Raw genomic sequence first — 8,001 nt, forward strand, 5'->3', positions numbered from 1 at the left:
AATAACTATATATATATATATTATATATATATATATATATATATATAATTATATATAGGGTTTACGGTTATGGTTACGCGTTAGCGCGTTTAATGGTGCCGGACACACTAGGCGATGAGCATCGGCGATGGCATCGAGCGAGTAATCGCCCGATTCTATAACGCGAGTCGACGTGGACACACTTAGCGATTAAATCGGGCGATTTACACGCAGCGCCGTTGTGCTGAAAAAAAAATACATTGTGATTTTCGCGCATTGTGTCTGAGTGCATTGTGTTCACTCTGGCTTCAGTCATCAGAAATTATGCATGTGCTTGTTGTTCTCATTGGCTGATGAATTGTACAATCGATCGGCGATGTTATCGCCGGGCGCGGACACACTAGGGGGCCGATGGCATCGGGTGATAATATCAAAACGTTTTGATCTTGTGCGATGGCATCGGGCGATGACATCGGCGATGAAATCCAGGTGGCGATTGATGGGACACACTAGGCGATTTCACGCGATTACATCGCCCGGATGCATCGGCCTAATGTGTCCGCGCCCTTTAGGCGGTAGTCAGAAATAGCTAAACGAGCCAAGTGTCAAACAGAGTCAGGGGGACATATAGACCCTTCGCAGCCCAAAGTATTCCAGTTAAGTACTCACCACCCCCACTGAAGTGGTACAGCATTATCATTACAGTAGATTGGGTGACTGCAGTCCCAAAAAAGCTATTATAAATGTATCACGTATGATAACAATAGTAGACATAGATATACGAGTGGCAGATGTTTTTGGGTGACATTTGATAACACAAATTGCAAACATACCTCTACTCTACCTTAACTCTAATGCCTCATTTAGGTAAAGAATTTTTGCACAAACCATGCCATTGATTACTTTTAGCAGTCTGCGAAATTAACCACTGGCCCGGTATCCGAGGCCAGTAAATTTTCCGTGGGGCCAATGAAACTGGTAAAATGACAAGGCCCGATGGGCCAGTGAGAAAAAAAATGGAGTAAATGGTCTATTAATGATATTTCAGCTTCTTTATGTGATGATCAGGTCTGAGAATTTACCGAAATTCCCCGATATTTTGTATGAAAACTTCTACGATATTTACCGATAGGGCATCATATTTCCCGATCTTAAGTAGGGAGAGATAACTAGTCAACACCATGCGTGGTTTGTCGCCGCTAGAGGTCGGCGAACAACTTCCGGTTTCCGGTTCTGGTTTTCAACGTGCGCTTGAACCGTGTTGCCTAAGTTACTCTTTCGAAGTTCGAAATGAGTTTTCTGATTATGAGATGAGCGTGATGATGATGAGTACGCATGATGCAGTGACAATGAGATCGGGGGCGAGGAAAGTGGATATTTTTTTTTTCAATTTCATGAAAGATAAATCTCTAAGAATACACCAGGCCCAGATTCATCATTGGTGCGTAATTTACCCGTCCATAGGCAGGCATCCTAACGAAGTGCGTACGTAACGTTGCTGAGGTTAATTCATCAAAGCTGTCCTAGCCCGTGCGTAGGCATATCTTAATGAGTTGCCCCATGAACAACCGCTGGTAAGCAGCCGCATTCCATTCCTCGCCCTGCAGTATTTCATGTGACACCGTTTTTGCCCATACTCAGCAGCTAGGGCCTGCATACCTCTCAAAGTTATTACTCGGTCGGGTTTTTAATACGTTCTAACTCTAAAAACTGTTTACGTTAAAAATTATTAAAATATTTACATAAACAGACAAGACGGTTGTTATTTTGAATACGAAGTTTTTTTCCAATCGTAGTTTATTTTCAAAAGTTATATCAGCCGAAAGTTGCTTACCTTGCACGTCGATTGCAAACACTAGCTGCAAATATAAACAATTGGCGCTCTAGCGGCGAGGCGTCGGCGGTAGCAACTTTCGGCTGATATAACATTTGAAATAAAACTACGATAGAAAATAAACTTCGTATTCAAAATGACAACCGTCTTGTCTGTTTATGTAAATATTTTAATAATTTTTAACGTAATAGTTTTAGAGTTAGAATGTGATAAAAACTCGACCGAGTATAACTTCGGGAGGTATGCAGGCCTAGCTGCGAGTTGTGGCATGGCGAATGTTAAACACAGCCACATCAAGAATAGCAGAAACAGCGTACAACTGGGCAGATGCATGTAATAACGAGCTAATAATACCTTTATGTTGTATTAGCTCGTTGATGTCAACAACACGGCACAGCCCAGAGTCTGACCCAGCCCTAGCACAGCCCCATCTCTCAATTGCATCTTCGACGAGAATAAAGACTATGTACTATTTGCACCCTTTTCCATGGAAATTACTCTCACAAAGAAGAGAAAAGCATGCGAAAGCAGTGCAGGCAGCCAGTGAATGCTGTGTCAACAAAAACTAGTGCTCGCTCTCTGTACTTATTGCTGCCGCTGCTGCAAACGTTGCCATCTCTTCCACTGACTTTTTGATGTATGGTGTGCGCGCCGTGTGTGTGCCGATTGACTCGCCCCAACTTAAGTGGATGCTTGTCTAAGCACGATGTCAACAGAAAGTCTTTGCGTTCCAACCACTAGCTTTAAACTAGTGTAGTGTTCATAAACTAGTGTAGGTGTGAACAAACACCTTTTGGTTACAACATTATAGGCATTGACTGTGCCGAAACACGCTTTTTATACATGCCCCAGTGCAGCTAGGACAGCTCTCTGGCTGTCCTAGAGTTATGTACACAGTGGACGTCAGCGTAGCGCCGTTGATAATTGCAACTATAAATCATGCATGCTATGCCCCGCTTACGCCAGCCGCCCGTGCTGAGAAGCAATGATAAATTCTGGCCCAGAGTTCCAGGGTTCTCCCTACGTTGCGCAAACGGGGCGCGCGGCCCCGTTTGGGAAATACTCCCCCCTGTTTGAATCGTTGCGCCCCGTTTAAATTACCTCCGCCCCCGTTTAAATTCCACCACAATAAAAGTTTGCCAGCGCGGGAATCGTCGACCGTCAAGAATTGCCGTTCGCACCAGGAAATCCGACGCGTGTATTTTTACAGTAACGCATGCCACTGAAGACTTCTGTTTCTCTTTTCATAATATGATGATCATTGCTTCAGGCCTATAAAACCTAGTGTGGGCCAGTGAATTATACATTCACAGGCCCGCTGGGCCAATGAGGGTGGCACTGGAAGTTTTTCGTGCAGACTGTTTAGACTGATTACTGATTATTCTTTTCTTTGGAGGAACCCCTGAGGGAATAAATCAGGGCGGTTGCTGGTGCGTTTTCAGAGACTAGAACTTCCAAACTGGGTTTATTCTAAACACGAACCTTTCTCCGCTATCCTGGGACTTAATATGTATCACAATACTCTGTATTAAACTAATATAACCTGTTACAAAATTTCGAAGCGACGAGCGGCGATATTTCGAGCACCATTTCTGGTGACCTGCATGTGATGCTGGCTTTCCCAATGTCCATAGCGATCGGCAAACTTCGGTCAGCTTTAGTGCGCTGCGAGCCTGCCGATTGGTCGGTGAATCCGCTCTTCAAACCGAAGTTTGCCGATCGCTATGCACATTGAGAAAGCCAGCGTCACATGCAGGTCACCAGAAATGGCGCTTGAAATATCGCCGCTCGTCGCTTCGAAATTTTGTAACAGGTTATATTAGTTTAATACAGAGTATTGTGATACATATTATTAAAGGACAATTGAAGTCAAATTTTATAACTTCTGTAACGTTTTTATACATAGAAATACATTCAATAACGTATTCCATTTCAAATCCGGGCCCAATTAGTAAGAAACACATGAATATTAATCTAGGTCATGTGACGTGACAGCCCCATGTTGAAACACGCCATTATATAGCGTAACAGTGCTAACACGCTAGTATATATGTTATGCTCGGTGAAAGTATTGTTACAGCATACAGCAAACATGTAGCTTGTAAATGTACTTATATTCATGTACATACATATTACCTGTGTGGATAATGCATTCACGGTATATGCAGGCTTTCCAGCAGTCCTTGACAACATTTTAGGGCTAATTTTAGGGAGAAATTACGGTTTTTTTTAAGGCTATTTTAGGAATTTTTAGGGATGAATCGAAACATTTTAAGGATAAAATAAGTCACTTACCTTTCATAAACATCAACGTGTTAACTTACAGATACAGTTCTATGTGGTATGTGTCCAGTCTACCAGCTATTCCTATCCTCCAAGTCCTCGATACGACTGTACATCATCAAGTTTCATGCAAATTAGGCATTTCTTGTACATCCAGCCAGAAACAGGGTCGTATAATCAGACGCTGAAGCTTAGGAATCACTGGTAGACTGAGAGTCACAATACTTACTCTGTATAAAGATAACTAGAAAACATCCATTACCGCAGGGTCTCCAACCAACCCTGTGAACTCCAAATGCGGAATGTTCCCCTGGTGATGAGTAACTAGTGACGTAAAGACGCGTAGCTAGGATTTTATTTTAGGGGGGGGGGCGGCAATGAGCACGTGAAGTGTGCGACTTACCTAAAAAGCGCGGAAGCTCTGACGTTTCATTAAATTATTAACATTATTAAAACGCATGATATGTTATGCCGAGCTGGATGAAAGGCGAACTGCGCTGGGCTTAAAGCTCATTTCACAAAATATTTTTAAATAATCAAAAGATATCTGTTGTTTGTTTTATAATCTTTTTAACACAGTCTTTGTATGTTCCTTTTTCTTCCTACGTCCTCTTACTTTTTTCTCTTCTCTCTCTCTTTTCTTGGCCGGCGTTTGGAGGGAGGGGCGACCGCCCCCACCGCCCCCCTCTGGCTACGCGCCTGGTGACGTATTCAGAAATTGATGGGGGTGGAGCGAAATGTACCTTGGCTGCCGCAGGCAGGCCCGTGTGCTGTAGGCATGCCAGTGCGAGGGGGGTCTGGGGGCATGCCCCCCCAGAAAATTTTGAAATATTTAAGCCATTTCCCTGCAATCTGAGGCATACTGTGGGCCATATTCTCATGTCTGATAACACTATCTCCACCCTACAACCCTTGTCTGATTAGCAGACAAACTACGAGACACCTTGCAGACAGCGCCTGTCTGACTAGGCTGTTCCATTTACCGTAGACATGCCTGATACAAAATGCCTGGAAAAAAAAATGTGTCCAAGCGAACAATGCGAACAATCAGTGCAAATTTTGTACAGTGCAACTGAAATGAGGAATATAACCTTGCCGCTGCAGAATGCGGAAATTAAGCCTAGAAATCGTAATGATTCCGCAGAATGAGGAATGGTTGGAAACCCTGCATTAGACATAATTACAAACCAAAATTTCATCATTTCATCACCAAAAACTCCAAACATATCTGAGAAATTATTTTTTTAGGAATTTGAATAAAATTTTAGCCTTTTTTTAGGAATTGCATACATTTTTAAAGTTTTTTTAGGGCGAGCTCAAAATGTTAGGAATTTTTAGGAATTTTAGGGCCGCTGGAAAGCCTGTATATGTACACGCAGGGAAAAAAATTAACATTTATTTTTCGGGGGCTACTTTTCAAGCTCGCGTGCATGAAAATAGCACTCTAAAATTTGGTTTGCCTTGAACTCTATGCAAATTTCCGGGGCTCTTTTTGGCATTTCCGGGGCTAAATCGCCCCGAACCCACGTGTATTTTTTTCACTGTGTACATGACTTACGTCTATACAAATACATGTGATTCTGAGCAAGCGTGATAAGCCCGGTGATCAGTGTACTCGCATGACTCACCTGGTCTAGCGTTGAACTGGTCTACAATAACCCAAGTCTTCTCATTCTCATGGCAGCATATACATTCAGGTGCCATACTCATTAATTCACAAATACTACAAGAACACCAGTATTTGTCTACAGTCCTATCTGCAGGGTTCTCCCTACGTTGCGCAAACGGCGCGCCCCGTTTGGGAAAACTCCCCCCTGTTTCAATCGTTGCGCCCCGTTTAAATTACCTCCGCCCCGATTAAATTCCACCACAATAAAAGTTTGCCAGCGAGGGAATCGATCGTCAAGAATTCCCATTCGACCAGGACACCCGGCGCGTGTATTTTTACCGTGCCACGCATGCACTGCAGACAATACACAAGTACAAACAGTCAACCTGTACCACACCCAACACTAACTGTACACCGACTCGGCTATCTTATATATACAAGAACCCCAAATACCGTCTATGGTGTGGTGACGATTTTACGCATTAATTAATGGTACGGTAAAAAAACACGCCCCCCGGACCCCCCTAGTTCCCCCCCCTCCCCCCTCCCCACTCATGGATGTAAACATTTGTGCGGCCCGTATGTTTTGGACGCCAGATGATATGGAGGTGTCAGCGGTGTAACCACGGCCGCGACGTAAACATGGAAATGGAGTAAAACACACGTATTAATCACGGACGCACGTGGACAGCCCTGACAAAAAGTTCCTTATCACAAGCGTCTATGTTTACGAAATCACTGATGATAACATTGCTTACGATATCATGCGTGCGAAAACGTCCGGTGCACTATAAATCTGTATCACACCCGCTTCGCCGGCAGCGGTTTGAAACTGTAAACAACTGATTTTTGGACTGCGGGATTTCAATTAGGCAAGTGCCAGTTACTCTAGCATTTCGTCAACATTGCATATAAGCAATACACCGATTGACAGTTCTGCGCCTATGTTCTGTGCCAGTAGTTTCGCATCTCCGCGAGAGCCCGGATGTGCGAGTAAACGGCGCCATGTTGTTTATCTCGATGCATTGTCTACCTTGCATACGCAGGTCGCTCACCTTTGTGTCGAAGAACAGTGCACGTAGCAGGGAATAGAACACCGATAATGGATGACCTGATTGACATGACACTTGACAAATTTAAATTATGGTCAATTCATGCTCTAAGTGTTAAAATTCATTAAAAGCATGCATTAAGTCTTAAAATTCATGCTCTAAAAGTCTCTTAAGCGCATGAGCAGTGTTAAACTGTCAACGGGTGTATCACTGTATGGGCTAGTTATGCCTAGTTTATTAATATTACGTCTAGTTTATTATGCCTAGTATACTAATTACTATGTCTAGTTTATTATGCCTAGTACTGGAGTATAGGTATAGTTATAAATAAAAATACATGACACCTAAACCGACCAGGCTCTCCGACTGTTACACGACGGAGGACGTAACGTGGTGTAGGACGCCACGTAGTGTTAAGCGAGATGGGAACTTGTGGCTACATGACACCATACCATAAGGCATAAAGATAACTTACGAGTAATCCGTTTTGTGCGAAAACGGTTTTGGAAGGAGTCACTTGAGAGAACTTATATCGAGTACCTTCCTATACAAGGTCACTAACTCTCAACAATTACTTGTCACGTACTTATAACACGCTTGAATGGCGCTGTTGGCAAAACTGCGGATTTCCCAGTCTCCCAGATCGCGCACACTGAAAACAGTCGCTTATTCAACTGCGATTGTGGCGCATGCGCGCATAACTGGTGAAAACTAGGAAGGGATTTCTCTAATAGTTATCAAATTATTTAATATAATCATTTATTTTAACAAAGATGCCAAACACACTGAAGAAAGCCGATAAGAAGATATATGAACTATTTCTGACGATATAACCTTTGATATTACACTATGAATTGAAGCACTGCTCACCCTGACCAAACTAGGGATTTTTCCTATCAAATTATCTCAAATATCCAGGGGCGGCGCCACAGGGGGGGCAGGGGGGGGCGGTCGCCCCCCTATAATTTGCAAGAAAAAGGAAGGAAGAAGAAGAAAAAGAAAAAGAAAAGAAAAAAGAAAAAGAAAAAGAAAAGGAAAAGAAGAAGAAGAAAAAGAAAAAGAAACATCTTGCAAATGTCTTTCAAATGATGGGTGGGGTGGGGGGTTACCCCCCCCCCATCATTTGCAAGAAAAGGTAAAGAATAAGAAGATTCTTGCAAATAATAGGGGGATCGCCCAAAAATGTATATAAAACCTGTGCTTAATTTGATAATCGATGTCAAGGTGTTATTTCCTTGGGAGTC

At 43.0% G+C, this 8,001-nt stretch overlaps 1 protein-coding gene across 3 annotated transcripts in view; it reads right to left on the minus strand.

Moving 5' to 3' along the window:
• Window positions 1–7,424, minus strand: part of LOC106821217 (sulfite oxidase, mitochondrial-like) — a 28,103-nt gene extending 20,679 nt beyond the window's left edge. Inside the window, exon 1 of one of the 3 annotated variants that reach the window (XM_014825943.1) lies at window positions 7,344–7,424. The gene's annotated coding sequence lies outside the window, so the exon portion shown is untranslated. Of the gene's footprint in view, window positions 1–7,232 lie in introns of all 3 variants that reach the window. The other 2 variants (XM_014825936.1, XM_014825929.1) reach the window with 2 other exon arrangements.
• Between the last annotated feature and the right edge of the window lie 577 nt (window positions 7,425–8,001).

This window comes from Priapulus caudatus, unplaced genomic scaffold, assembly GCF_000485595.1.
Source record: "Priapulus caudatus unplaced genomic scaffold, Priapulus_caudatus-5.0.1 Scaffold3, whole genome shotgun sequence".
In the NCBI taxonomy this organism is placed as follows: Eukaryota; Metazoa; Priapulida; class Priapulimorpha; order Priapulimorphida; family Priapulidae; genus Priapulus; species Priapulus caudatus.